The sequence below is a fragment of the Dermacentor albipictus genome, chromosome 3 (assembly GCF_038994185.2).
Source record: "Dermacentor albipictus isolate Rhodes 1998 colony chromosome 3, USDA_Dalb.pri_finalv2, whole genome shotgun sequence".
NCBI lineage: Eukaryota > Metazoa > Arthropoda > Arachnida > Ixodida > Ixodidae > Dermacentor > Dermacentor albipictus.
The window spans coordinates 116,329,727-116,345,406 of NC_091823.1; the positions used below are offsets into that span (position 1 = coordinate 116,329,727).

The 15,680-nt window shown below is 44.8% G+C and overlaps 1 long non-coding RNA gene across 1 annotated transcript; it reads right to left on the bottom strand.

Annotated features, from left to right (window-relative positions):
- Positions 1-9,507: 9,507 nt before the first annotated feature.
- LOC139057551 (uncharacterized) lies at positions 9,508-14,779 on the bottom strand. Its single transcript, XR_011512873.1, has 3 exons — positions 14,400-14,779; positions 13,524-13,637; positions 9,508-11,185 (listed from the first exon to the last, which is right to left on the bottom strand). It is a non-coding gene; the product is annotated as an uncharacterized lncRNA (long non-coding RNA).
- Between the last annotated feature and the right edge of the window lie 901 nt (positions 14,780-15,680).

Below are 15,680 nucleotides of genomic sequence, written 5' to 3' on the forward strand. Positions count from 1 at the left end.
GTGAATGGTTATTCAAGCAAAGGACATACTTGCTTCGCTCATGACGAACGCCTAGGCCTATGACTTCTTTGAAACCATTTAAGAAGCGCTCACTTGCATCCCGTCAAAGAGGTATACGAATCCAGCCGGTTACACCGACGTGCACCGGTGCCCGCCTAAACGGTGGACATCTTCTACACAACGCTCGAAAACATGGTGAAAAAGTGCAAATGCCCATCAGAAACAGACGAGGAATGCCTCGTATATGACGGGCTGATAGTGCGCATGCTCGACACTTGTTTGAGGAATCAGCTTTGTTGAAAACCGAGACTCTATTACGCACGCACTCAAGATAGACAAAGCGAAGACGGAGAAAACGAGAAGAAAAGATGGCATACACTAACCTACGATGACTTTCGATGGTAATGCGTTTCGCGTTCAATCAATATAGACACACAACGTGTCGCCACCGCCAAAACGGGTTCGGTATGAGACGTGTATTGCAGCGGGATTCTTCTACCGCGCATTCCTAAGTGCACTCGTCGACACCTAGCGCGCCCGACCAGAAGCCTGCGCGCGGTTTCAAAAATGCATGGCGCGCAGGTGCGTGTGATGCCCACAGAAACGGTAGAAATGCGTCATGCGGCAACCAGATTCCTCTCTCGCGGTTCTTTCTGGAAGACCCGCAGTGCCATCTAGTGGCTGTGCCGAAAAGCCTGCACGTGGCCTCCGAGGGGCCAAGCGTGGGGTGCCGGTGTCCGCCAATGCTGAGAATTGTTTCCACGCTTCCCGCACACCCAGAGGCTCATACACAGTGATCAAAACAGGCGAGGGGTTCACTGAAGAGCGGCAAATACTCATTGCATTCATGGCGCAGCTCGGTTAAACGTTGGTACACCTCAAGTCACTGCCTCGACATGGATACTGCTCAAGCAACAAACTTTCACTCCCTGAATATACAGTTGCATCAAGCTTGTTGATTGGCTCGGCATAACAAAAAACGTCAATAATCAGTATCTGCCGATGCGAGGTTCTATAGAATGGGCTAAATCCTTCTTCAAGATTAACCAACCAGAAAGCCTAGCTACAGCCTGCCTATCAACAGCCTTGACTTTCGCCCAACAGCGGTACAGCCAAATCAAAAAGGAGGCGCTGGCCGTCTCATGGGCAATTCGAGGTTCGGTGTGTTCCTGAGGGACCTCAGCTTTACCATTGAAACTGACCAACAGCCACTCAATAGCTTTCTGTGGTTGGCTCACCAAGACCTCAAGCCTGCTTGAGTACAACGGCTTTGCATCAGGCTTTTTCGCTACCAGTTCACGGTCAAGGTTGTTCCGCGCAAGCTGTTTGTCATCGCTGACACTCTGTCAAGGGGTCAAGAGCGCTCCGATTCTCCTGTCTCTGTGGACAGCATTGATCTAGTTGTGTCTAAATTTGTGAAGGCTCTTCCATCAACGTTAGCGGTCTGGCTTGAATACATCAGAGCTCGTCAGCAATCAGAAGAGGAACGTGCAGCAATAAAGGACTACTGCTCCGAAAGTTCACCTAGACTTGACTGATTCCCATTGAAAGTTACTCGCTAATGGCAACACCATGGCAACTTCTCCATCTCCGATGGTCTTCTACTCATCAAAGAACGCCTTGTGGTACCAGCTCTACTACGTCTAGACACGGTGGACCTTTGCCTGCTCAAGGACAATCACCAAGGCCCGAACCGATGTTTGGCCCTAGCCAAAGAGTCTGTGCGGTGATCAGATCCTAGGAGCCAAATGAAGACTTCAGTGGCAAACGTTTCCAACGTGCCCAAACGATGATGGCAACAGAAACACCTGCAGCAGCCTGGGAGCGGTTTCCGCAGACAAGCTTCATCCGAATGGTCAGAAGTTTCCGTATGTGGTGGAATACCGTTATCGGTACAGAGAAGTAATCACCCTCCGGTCCGCGTCAACCGAAGAAGTAAGATTGGCGCTCAAGAGCATCTTCGCCAGACATATGCATTCCCTACACTCTGCTTAGTGACAACTGGTCTGAGTTTTCCTGCAAAACCTTTCAAGAAATTTCGAAGAGCTACACGTCTACGAATACCACGAGCAGTCCTCGCTTTCTCAAATATAATGGGAAAGGAGAGCAATCGGTGCCTTTTTACTGACGTTTACAGCGACGTTCGTGCACATTTACTGATTGCGTCAGGGATGCGGTATCTCCCCGTTCCAACATCTCTGCAGCCATGGAGCTGTCAGTAGCAATACGCATTTGTAACATTTGTCGTAGTCGGCATAGGTATGGACAGAGGTATCAAATGCGTCAAATTATTGAAATTGCATGCATTCGAAGATTGCTCCAAGCGAAGCCATAGCGACCATTAGGCCACTCGCCCATTCCTGCCGTAGCCCGTATAACATCTCAAGGCTGAGGAGAAGCGGACGCTTTCGTTAGTTCGTGATTTGTAATATTTTCTCCTATATAACACAGCTTTCACGTAACTCGGTCAGGTCTCTGTACTTCATATAGAAACAAGTTCCGCGGCCTCAATAGCCGCCAGAAACCTACACAAATCGAAAAGTTTGCACGCTAGTTTTCTTTATCTTGCCACGTTTTCATAAAAGTTCACCGAACCTCTAACTGCGAATAATCTCATTAGATCTGTGTATGTAATAATATAAACAGGGCCCATTTTTAATGAACCAACCCCCCGTAACCTTTATGTTTGACTTTGTTAAAAAAAAGAAAATGTTTGACCTTCGGTCCATTATTCGGCGGTCGTCTTTCACCATTACTCGCATTTAGTCCCATTTTAAATGTTCACTGTTCGAACATCTATAATTTTGGTGTTTTGCATTGGGGGTGTTCTTTTGTTTGGAACATATTTTTTTAGATCACTGTGGTAGAAAGCGTAATCGAAATCCTTGAGCTGTGTCAAGCGGCGCAATATACTGGCTCGAAGAATCGAAAAGCATGATTAACTAATTAGCAAAAAAATAATTATTAAACTTTCATTACTTACATTACAGCACATATTGCAATTAACGAATTCTAGTCGGTGAATATTCAAGACGCATAAACTTGGAGCAAATTTAAAGGATGGCACGGGTTATTACATATGCGCCTTCAAACTGGCCACAAAAATGCACTATTGTTCAAATTGCATATTCGACAAGCCACCGTTTTATGGATCGAAGCTCAAAAGTTAGAGAAGTGCCCACTTATTTCGTCGGAAGCTTTGGCAGTGAACATCTCGAAAATGGTATTCTCATGCAAATTCGTCCAAAATGAATAAGAACTCACTGGCTTGAATTCGTAAAATGTCAAATGCACAGTAAGGCAGTAAATATACCGCATGAGAAATGTCTGCGACTGCAGGAGGAAGAAACTGCACTTTCACACCATCTCCATGTGTTGGCATCGAAAATTTCTTCGCCAATAACTCGCCCATTGGTACCATCATGTCCCTTGTGCTTTCTTCAGGCGTCGCTGCAGGGAGTACCATTCGCGGTCTTTGCCGCGGCAGTCACCAGGAGGCCCCTAATGAATACGACAGCTCTAGAGGATCATCACTAAGGAATAGAGGCAACGTACCGCCATTAATGTGCTTGTAACGTTGGTGCTACGTATATTTTCGATGCGCAAGTAAGCCTCTTGGCCTCCTGCATTTTGCATGTATATACATTGAACTGGAAAGCGAGAAGGCGGCCATTGGAAACGATCACGTGATTGATTATCGATTACTCTTTCCGAGAACATTATTAGGCGCAATAGAATTTGGGTCGGGACGGAAAATACCGAAATTTTAGGGTGAGCGCTTTGCGCCAAAGAGATCGATAGATTAAGGTGAATTATAACTTTTTCGGTTTCACGAGCTAAAACTACAATATCATTATGAGGCATCATATAGTTGGTGGTGGTGGTGGTAACAACTTTATTAACAATCCGGCAAATTCGTGGCCTGGGCCTAGGCCGCCCCCGAGGAGGTCCGGAGATCCTGTCTCCTCGCCGCCTCACGGGCTTGCTGGATGGCCCATTGTTGATTTTCGAGGTTTGAGCTGCGCAACGCGGCCGTCCATCGCGCCGCAGCTTCATCTGGGGAAACTGCATTTTCTTCGCATATGACGTCACATTCCCAGAGAATGTGTCTGAGAGGTGCGTGAGCCCTTCTGCATTGCTTGCAGTTATCATCTGAGTAGACGTCCGGATATATCCTACTGAGATGGACGGGGTTGGGGAAGGTCTTTGTTTGTAGCTGCCGCCAGTCTACCGCTTGGGCCCTGTCGAGTTTGGGGTTAGGGGGCGGATAAACCCGCCTTGAGTTTTGATAAAATTTTGTAATATCACAGTATCTGGTCATTCTGTCCCTCTCTGTCCATGCCTCCGTTGGATTTCCAACCCCAATAGAGGATCCTTCTTCGCGGGTGCGGAACGTGAGACCTCGCGCTACGCGGTGGACCTCCTCGTTGAGGTTGGGTACGGGGGTGTCGGGGGACGTGTGAGCCGGGAACTATATAATGTGTCGTTCCTCCGTCTCCTCGGAGGTGACATAGTTCGCGTTGGCTTTGAGTATAGCCTCAGCCTTCGGTGAAATTCTGCCTTGTGCATAGTTTCTGACCGCCGTCTGCGAGTCACTGATTACGTATCTACAACTGGGGTTAACGATGGCTAGGGCTATCGCCACCTCTTCCGCTACCTCGGGGTTTTTTACACGTATGCTACAACAACTGACCAATTGTTTCTCGGTATTGAGGACGGCCACTGCAAAAGCGCGTCGATCCTCGTATTCTGCCGCGTCTACGTACAGCGCTTCCTTGTCCCTACCGAAGGCTTTGAGTAAAGCCTTGGCTCTACTCTCTCTTCGACCCTGATTGAATTCGGCGCTCATGTTCTTGGGTATATTAGCCACCTGCAGCTTTTCCCTGATCGCGCTTGGAAGGGATGTCTTGTCGCCGTGCTGCTTGTGATAACTTATCCCGAGTTTGTCCAGGATACTCCTGCCCGTTCGTGTCTTCGCTAGTCTTTCGAGTTGCGAGATTTGGTGTGCTTCAATTAACTCATCAAGCGTGTTGTGGACACCCAGCTGTAGCAGCAGTTCCGTGCTGGTGCTGTCTGGAAGGCCCAGTGCCACCTTGTATGCTCTTCTAATGAGGGTGTTCAGTTTGGCATATTCGGCCGCGTACCAGTTGTGGTAGGCGGCCACATAGGTAATGTGGCTAATAACGAAGGAGTGTATGAGTCTGACGACGTTGGCCTCCCTCATACCCTGATGTCTGTTGGTGATTCTTCTGATGAGCCTCATCGTGTTCGTGATCTTAGTCTCCAAATTCCTGACAGTTTCTCCGTTGTTGCCGTTCGATTCTATGATGAATCCGAGCACCTTAATCTGCTTCACCCTGGGTATTTCTTGTCCGTCTTTGGTGCGTATGCAAATTTCTTCGTATGCAGCATGCGGGATGTAAGCCTTGGGGGGTCTTCCCCTAAGCGTCGGGCGGTAGAGGAGGAGTTCCGATTTTTCTGGCGAGCAGACGAGACCGGTTCCGACGAGGTACCCCTCCACCACCTCGACCGCAGTCTGTAATCGCTGTTCGATTTCTCCGTCGCTTCCCTCGGACACCCAGTTCGTAACGTCGTCCGCGTATATTGTGTGATGCACTCCCTCGATGGCGTTGAGGCGCTCGGGGAGGCCGATCATAATGAGATTAACCCTTTGTGGGATAACGGGACAGATAGGTCCCGCTTTTTACTCTGACAAAAGAGCATCGGCGAGATGACCGAGCCTTGCGGGGTGCCGACGCTGCCTATGTTCCTGTCTTCGGATGCGAGTTTGCCCAGCGTTAAGGAGACTTTCCTGTTTGTGAGGAAATCCTTAACATAGCTGTACGCTCGGTTTCCTAGATTGAGTGCGGCAATGCTGCGTAGTATGGCTGCGTGAGCTGCATTATCGAAGGCTTTCTTGAGGTCTAATCCTAGAGTGGCCCTGGTACCTCTTGTCTTGTTGTCGAGTATCTGGTGCTTGATTTGCAACATTGCATCCTGCGTGGAGAGATGAGCTCGAAATCCGAGCATGGTGTCTGGATACGCTTCCACGTCGTCCAAGTGTGCGTTGATACGGGTGAGGAAGGCGTGCTCCATCAACTTGCCGACGCACGACGTAAGGGATATTGGTCGAAGGTTGGCCAGATCTGGGGGTTTCCCTGTTTTGGGGATGAGCACCATTTTTGCTCTTTTCCACTGGTCAGGGATGCATCCTCGGGTCCAGCAATCGTTGATGTACTTGGTCAGTTCGGAGATGGTCTCGTTGTCCAAGTTACGAAGGGTCTTATTAGTTACGCCGTCCGGTCCCGGGGCCGACTTGCTGTTGAGCTTTTGCAAAGCGGCCCGAATTTCCGCCTCGCCAAAGTCTCTGTCCACAGAGAAATTGGGATTTCCCGTGTATTCGCCGTGTTGAATAGTCGGGCTGTGCGGGGCGTATCTGTCGCAGAGTTCGGAAAGGATTTCTTCCTCGTCCTTGGTGTGTGTGTGTATTAGCTTGCGCATGGTTTGCCGATGTGTTGCCTTGGTCTTGGTCGGGTCTAGCAGGTGTCGGAGCAGGCGCCATGTGTGACCGGTGCCAATCCGCCCCTCCATCTCGTTGCAGATCTCATCCCATTGTTGTTTACTAAGAGTTTTGCAGTGTTCTTCTATTTGTTTGTTGAGTAACGCTATGCGTTTCCTCAACTTCCTATTGTGTCTTTGTTTCTGCCACCTGGCTTGAAGCGATCGTTTGGCCTCCCACATGTGCACCAGGCGGCTGTCGATCTTCTCGACGGGAAGTTCTGGCGTCACGGTCTTTGTAACTTAATTGACGTCAGCCATCACTTGTTCGGCCCATTGTTGAATGTCTGTGATGGGCGCGTGCGTCATTCCGGCTCGATTCTTGCGGTACTGGTCCCAGTCCATCCATTTGAAGGTTTTGTTGGGTTCGACCGTTAAATTCTCCAATAATTTCGTTTCGAGAACTCTGTGGTCACTACCAAGGTCTTCGAACGTGTTATTCCAACTCGCTCCTCTTGCGTTCTTCACTAATGTTAGATCGGGCGTGGTGTCTCTTGTCAGCCCTGTTCCCATTCTGGTGGGGGAGCTGGGGTCGGTGATGAGGGTCAGGCCTGTTTCCTGTATATCCTGCCATAAAGCCTTGCCTTTGGCTCTCGTATAGGCATAGCCCCACGCTCCGTGCGGGGCGTTAAAATCTCCCCCGATTAGTAGGGGATGGGAGCCCGCGATGTCGGTGGCCCTCCTAAAAAGGGTTAGAAAGCGCTGTCGTATGTGCGCTGGCTTGCTGTATAGATTGAGGATAAATGTGCTGCTTTGGCTCTTGCTTTTAGGTATAATTTCTACGAATACTTGATCAATCTGCGCTACCTTAAGGTCGTGACGAACGACCACTAAGCCTTTCCTGACCAAAGTAGTTACTGCTTGGTTCTCCCCGGATGGGGGACCGATGGCTTGGTAACCGGGTAGTTTTGCTAATTCGTGTGTCTCTTGTAGCATTATTACATCGGGTTTCGATTTGTTTTTAAGGTGTTGTTGCAGGACCGCTTTTTTTGCGGCGTAACTCCTGCAATTCCACTGCCATATCGTCAGCGCGCCTCTTTTACCGTGCTTGCCTATTTTGGTCTGGTCGAGGGCCGGAGGTCTGATCGACCCCAGATGCTCCTGCGTTGTTTACAGGGGTGTAGTGGAATTGATTAGATGCGACCCCAGTTATGGGGGCCCCTGCGGTGGTAACTGGCTGCAGCTTGGCTACTCTAAGACTTAGGTTGGCCACGTGGCTTTCGAATTTGTCAAGTCTCGACATTATGGTCGAAACCGCCAGAGGGAGGTTGCCGACGGCTTCCGCTTGTTCTTTGAGTACATTTTGCATTTCTGTTAATTTCTGCCCTAGGTCAGCCAGTTGTGATCCGGTTTGGCTGCTAACGGCTGGAGCCTTTCTCTTAGGTGGCAGAGGGTTGTCGCCCTTTTCCATGCTATTATTAGGAGTATTTGGCGTAGAAGTTCGAAAAATGGGATTCCCACCTGGAAGTTGGTATCGGCAGAATCTTGGTAACTTGCTGCGTGAGATGGTAGTAAAAACTCGGTGATTTTCGGTGACTTCCCTGCGAAATCATTGAACGAAGACGGAGCCGACGTGAAGTGCATCTGCCTTCTTCGGCCACCTCTTCTTACAGTTGAATAATTAATTAATTAATTAATTAATCAATCATTAACTAACTAACTAATTAATTAATTGCGATTGCTTAATTACGATTAATTTTGCTCACATGTGCGTTCTTTGAAGATTCACATAATGTATGGCGCCCGAGCGCTCTCCTATTTCTCCCCCATCGAAATTCGATTCGGCATTCAATCCCGTGCCCTCTAACTTAGCAGTGCAATGCCAAATTCACTGCGTTAGGTTGGATAGAACTGAGAAGTGTGAAAACCGGCTTTCCATAGCTTATCGGGATGCGCGATCCCTATGCAGTGGCATGGTCGTCGGGGGTGCTGAGCGACTGGGAAACAGTGAATTAAGGATTGATCAATCTGACATGCGTAATGGACAAATGGCGAAAAATGAGGCCCCCGGAATGACGTATGCGGACGACATTCTACTACTAGCGTACAGTGCAAGAGATGTACAGACACTTGCGAATATTTCTCGCAACGCAGTGACAAATCTAGGCCTTAAGCACAGAAAAATCAGAAATTACGTTTTTAATGAAAAGACGAGTAATGGCATGGTGTTAATTCAGCAGCAAGTCATACCCATAGTCAAACAATGTAAATACCTGTGCTACATTTGCTAAATTCACCCTTACAAAAATTTTTAATGTGTTTTTTTAGAAAGTCTTTTGAACTTTCTCTATAGAACTTTATTGTGTTTATTTTGATTGCCTATAGAATTTTCCTATAGAGTTTCAAAAGTTATTTGGCCACCGCATTCTTATAGGAACTCTAAAGACACATTTCTATAGAACATTTCTATCGAGTTGCTTTAGAGATGCTAAAGACAAATTTCTATAGAATATTTCTATCGAGTTCCTTTAGAGATGCTAAAGACAAATTTCTATAGAACATTTCTATCGAGTTGCTTTAGAGATGCTAAAGACAAATTTCTATAGAATATTTCTATCGAGTTGCTTTAGAGATGCTAAAGACAAATTTCTATAGAATATTTCTATCGAGTTCCTTTAGATGTGCTAAAGACAAATTTCTATAGAATATTTCTATCGAGTTTCTTTAGAGATGCTAAAGGCAAATTTCTGTAGAATATTTCTATCGAGTTCCTTTAGATGTGCTAAAGACAAATTTCTATAGAATATTTCTATCGAGTTTCTTTAGAGATGCTAAAGGCAAATTTCTATAGAATATTTCTATCGAGTTGCTTTCGAGTCCCTACAAGCAAATGCCTATAAAAGCTAGGCCGATGTGTGTAAAGTACTTGCAATTTACCAAAGTTCTACTGTAGGCAATAAGGACTACAGTAAATGCAGTGGCAAAATAATTGGTGCTACAACCACAAAGTATTCAGTTTGAAATGTTTATTGCACTTCAGACTAGATACATGCTTCATATATGTGACATACACACTTCAGACTAGAACTTGCAACACACAAACTGTAGCTGCCAACATGCTTCTCAGGTCAAGCTGGTGGTGCAAACACACGAAACATGAGGTAAAAGAATCAGTGGCAGACTTGATTGCAGCTGACACCTCGCAATAACAGGCTTGACTAGGACAAGAAACCATACCATTAAAACTGAAAAAGGAGTGCCTGTTCCAGCAGTGCACATTAAATGTTTGGATACTAAAGCCTGAAAATAGACTGATATGAATGTGCACTGCAATGTTGTGTCAGCCTGACGAAACGACACAGCATTTTAGTCTGAGCAAAAATAACACTGGCAGTCGCTGCAAAAATGTGGCAAATAATGGCTTTCACAGATAAGTACACCATATACCGAAACCACACAGCATTTTAGTCTATGTTTATGTGTAAAATTAGCACTGGTAGGCCCTGCAAAAATGTGGCAAACAGGGGTTATCATAGAGCAGTACAGCATATATCGTAAAAAGTTTAAAAGCTTGTATTTCGTTGTAAGGGAAACAATTTTGAGATCAGAGCCAATATTCTAATTAGGGTGAGAAATACAAACCAGACCGACACACGCAATGACTAAAAAAGAGATCTAGCTCAGGAGCTCCTATGTAATGCACATGAACAGTAAAATCGTTTTTCTCGGCAACTATGCAACCAAATTTGATGAGGTTTGATACATTTAAAAATGTTTAAATTATAGTTTTTACATTAACACCATCAATTTTTAATAAAATTTGCTGAAAATAGCAAAACTTGAAGGAAAAGGACTTAGTTTGCAACTGTAAATGAAAAAAAGAGCTAGCACAAGTTCGTTAATTCTGTAAATTTTCCTACTCAAATACATCCAAAATACAGAAATACTTTTGAGACAACCACAGCACTAATTTGAATTAAGTTTGCGGCATTTGAGAATTCTACCTGTTGCAGGAAGGACTATTTGGCAGATTTAAGAAAAATAACACCACGAAGCTTACTAATGCCCGTCTCTGTGCCAGAAAGAGATATCATAGTTCTGCAGACTCCATCTGCTATGTCTAAAGTCAACAAACTGTATATATGAATTTACAGCTAGCATGAAATTGTTGCAACGTTTGAGAGTTTCGCGCATCTACTCATAAATTAGTGATTGTATATTAGAGCAGCATATGGTATCTCTAATTTGACAGATTAAATTACGGTATTAGGTCCAACAGAAATGTGATCTCATTTTTTGTTATATAAGATTTGTTAACCTTACTGCTCTGTTTCTTCAAAATTTACAGTTTCCATGAATTCGTGCTACGTGAATTATGCTTTTTCAAATAACGTTTACTTTGATGCAACAATATTTCTTTATTTTACCTGACTCCTTGCTAAAAAAACTGCACAGTATTCATGAGATATGAATAAATAAATATTAAGTGAATAAGTAAACAAATAAATATTGCGGTTTGTCTTATCATTCCACCACCAGCATGAACTGTAGGGAGCTTTGGCTACTGCCCACATGGTTGCAAGTTCATTCTTACATGACCACCTGCTATTTCACTTCCCAGGAATGGAGCGAGGAAAGGCTAGTTTTTGGCCTCATTTGGTCCGTCTAGTAACGGCGACGGTGGAGCCTGGAAAATAAAATTGAAATTAATTTTCAAAAGGTGTAATGAACATTCAGTCATAATGTATTAGCAGGCACAAACATGCCACAAATATCTATATAGTTGTAGCATTATGCTAAGTTTCATTTCAGTATTTCAGAAAAAAATTATAACAGAAAGGTGGCAGAACGCCCCACCTCCCCACCACTCTGCCAAACAGTGGCAGTTCTTTTGAGAATCACTTTTGAGAATATTTTTACTTTCCCGAGATTCGGTGACATCAGCACTGGGCCAATGTGCCTGGCAGTAGAATGTCATTGCTGATGACAAAAAGCGTCTCCGAACGACAACAGCCTAGTCACACATTAATCTCATCTTGCAATGACAACACATTCCCATTTATAACATAAGCAAGCAGGTACACCCATGAGCTAAGAGTCCTATACAGATGTCACACTATGCATAGAAAATTTTTTTTTTGAAAAGGGAATGACCTACTGGCTTCTATTGCTGAGCGGTAGACAAAATTAATATTCCATCCGCTATTAGCCATAGTTGGTATGTACTATGCTTATTATGCGAATAATAAATTTCTCACATGGAGCTTGGGCATCTAAGTATGCATTGTATGGGGAACAATAATGTTTTAAGTTGTTTTCGCAAACTATGATGGATAACTGCCAATTTGTGGTATTTGGAACAGAGTCGCGGTGTCACTGTCAGATACAATGGACACAGTATATTCGTGCTTTTTGAGTTATTGAAACAATTAGTTTCTAACCTAGTACGGGTATGTACACTGATATGTAACCTAAACGCAATGATAAGACTGCCCAATTGCAATTGAAATGTTAATTCAGTTTTAATTAAAAAGGGTCCTTCTTGCAACCTGGCATGTGAAAAACAGAAAACAAAAATTATACTAATCAAGTAACTTTGAAAACTGATTGCATAACTGCTCTATAGGTCAAGCAGAAAATTTAACAAGAAATAACGTGCCTAAAACTAGTTGCAACAAACAAATTTGTTACTACGAAGGTTGCGGACAATTCAGTAAACAGATTGTGACCCAGTCTTTTTATGTGGCATTCCTCAGCGATGTTGTTGGCCAATTGGTTGCCGCAGCTGAACAAAACAGATGAACAGTCTAAATCAGGTGCGCAGCCCCAGTCCCATCGGTGCATGGTCAAGTGGGACGAACATACTGATCCGGGGAGTGAATTATGGTGCTGTCTTAGGTACGTGTTGAGGCACCGGCCAATCTGTTGCATGTACATTTGACCAAATATACACACGATCACAAGAATAGACTACACTACCCCTGACAGACAAGACAAATTTAGTGGTATCTAAGCAAGCCTTTCTTGTCAGGGTGCCATATGCACAGCAGTGTGCAAGAGAATTGAGAAAGGCAAGCAGGCAAGGGAGGCTTGCTCGGTGAAAGATACCACCAAATTTGTCCTGTGTCACAGGCAGTGAGTGCACTGTATCCCTTTCACATGTGGTCAAGCGTACATACGGCAAACTGGCCGGTATCTTCTCATGTGTATAAGAGATCCAGTATGGTCATCCAACTTGGCCGTACATTTCCACAACGGGGCTTCATGTTGGATTACAATCGTTCATCTGTTTTCATCCACTGTAAAAACTGACAAGTGAAATCGATGAGGCATACCACATATATAGTAAGAGATGTGGGTGAGCCCCCATATTTAATGCAACAAACAAAAAAGGCATCCTGTGTAGGTCAACAAGGTATCCATATCAGTCTGTGCCTATGTACTACAGAAGTAAATGCAGCTTAGTAAATACTGACCTTCATATTAATTTTCAAGAAATTAAAGCTCACCAAATGTGTATTTTTCAGTGGCTGTTACTATGGGAACAGAGAAGTAACTGTAAAGATATCAATGATAAACAAAGATGTGCACACTACGTGCTTAGACCTGTGACATATTTAGTACACTACCCTTCGAATTCCTACATGCACAGAAAACTGCACGAGATTCTAGCACAAACAGAAAAAAAATATGCAAATAGGGGTACAGCATAGGAAATAGTTTTCAAAGAATAAAACCCCAATAAAAAGTCATAAATACACTATGTACAAAGCAAAAAATATATGTAACTTGCAGGTAAGCAACTTACGCAAAAGAAATACTAAACATCAGGAATGGTTGGGTATAGTTTTATACAGAACACAATCATGTGGGCATAATGGCTATGCACACTAATAGGTAGCAAGTTCAATAAGGTTGCATAAATATTTAGTCTCTTTAGTATGCTGCATTAAGTAATGTGTCGACAAACTTCACCATGAATGACACCAAGCCCCCTTTTTGGAACACGTACATTTCATACACACCTGTCATGACGATCCAGATCACACGCCATGCTGCTGCAGCCATATATCCACAGGGTCGGCATTTCTTGGGGCTCCTCGATCTTGTAGTTAATGTTGTGGGTCACGGCCTCGCCACTACAAAATCAATTCTATGTTAGCTTAAAGCAGTGGCACAATAAAGCTGTGATATCGTGAAAACATGCAATCAGCACCTAAAAGAGTCACGAAAAAAATGTCTGCACTAATGTGGAAAGAGAGCAAATGCTCGAAATCATCGAATGTCATGACAATGCGGACCTCTACATCAAATAAAGTTTTGGACGCACCGCAGCAGCAGATTACAATCTAAACTTAATGTTTTTTTTTTCCATTACTTAGTATAGGCAACGTTCCCCTGTCATGCTTAGTTAAGTCAGTTATGTCAACACATCTTGCCTTGGAAATAAAGCTGTACTAGTAGCAAGCTGTGATTGGCTTACATTTTTTTCTTAGAACTGTTCGTTAGCCAAAAACCTCGTAAGCAGAGATTGTGCACAACGTCGAAGCATTTATAAGTGAGGAAACGTCATTGAAGAAAGAATCGATGAAGAGGTAGACGGGTCGTTACTATGCAACTTTAGCAGACAGGCGGGAGCTCACGCACAACTGCACAAGGCGAACACGATTTCCGAAACTTTTCTCAGGGGAAGCAAACGCTTATCAGGATTATCAATTCCGCACTGTGGCAATAGAGTTGCGTACACAATTCTTACAACCAGCGCGTAGCAAGTATCAGCACAGGGTTCACTGTTGTCGTGGGTGTTCCACTTACTACGTTCGCAAGGCACTCTATACACACACGGGAAGCACACACAACACGGATGAACGCACGTGTAGTTGGCGAGCACGATTGCTTACCGTTTCAACAGTACGACGAGGTCGAAAGGCACTCTCCAAGTTTCCAGTGATGCGTCTGCGATGTTACTTGCAGCAAACAAGCCACTGGGTAGTGGACGAGCTGAGGCGCGCTAACAATACGCATTACTTCTCTGCGCCGTCCACCAAACTTTCCACGAACACAAGCGGAGACAAAGGGAACGCAATCCATGGCATGAAAATCGTTGGTCCACATTTAGCTGGCGCGCCACGCATACTGCGTGCTTACAGCGAGACTCAAGCCATCTTCTGGCACTTTCGTGCTCGCGAACTACGTCTCATTTCATTACAGCAAACCTAATAACACACGGTCAAACAAACACATCGACGCAGCTCGCAAGACAACCGTTGAAGACGGAGCAATAACAACACGCCGTAGCTTCGTATTCTACCTGTCGCGTTGAATACGAAAATACCGGCGCCGCCAGCGCCGTCTGTATAATAGTGCGGCTGCTGTGGCCTCCGTGATTCCTACAATAATACCCACTACAGCAGGTTTTGTGCCGTTTTGAGCCGGCCTTTGAGCCGAACTACATACATATGTTGCTAGACAAGAAGAAACATTGACATGCTCATATTGTGTGCTATAGTTTAGGGCAGAAATAAATTACATGCAGTATTCTTGCTTTTGAATCGCTTATGCCACATGTAGTCAGCAAAAAGCATGGCCTTCAAGATCTCGACAATTTACCATGTGTAAGCTATCGCTGCGGTGTGATTTTAACGATTTCAACCTCGGTCACTGGCCTTAAAACCCTAACTGACTTTATGCGCAGCCGTTACCTGCAGTGCCGGTGCCCTCACTTCGTTTCTCATTGAAGTAACTTCCTGCTGTCGTTTAAATGTAGCCCAGAAATTGTCGACACAACCTCGGAGGTACACGTGTGCAGTGTGTGATGTTTCCGTGCGCTTGTGTCCGTCGCACAGCAACGTATATACGATGATGTTTAATTTTACCCGTGAGGTACAGGTTACGCTTATGTGTTCCCTATCTTGCTTTCGTGGCGATGCGCTTATCATGCGCGGATCGCGCTCATGTGGTCTGTGACTGTTCAAGATTCCTTGAAAAAAAAAAAAAAATCGTTTCTGCAGCGTGCATTTGAGTGGTATGTGCCAGAAATTTGCGGCGGCGTTCGATCTGTTTCCGCCCCAAGTGCTGCAGTCACTGCATGCCAGCAAATAGATATGACGCGATTGCTAAGGCGCAGTTTTGCTTAGTGTTTCTTGGTATACATCTTTGTGATTTACCTGCATATGCGATAT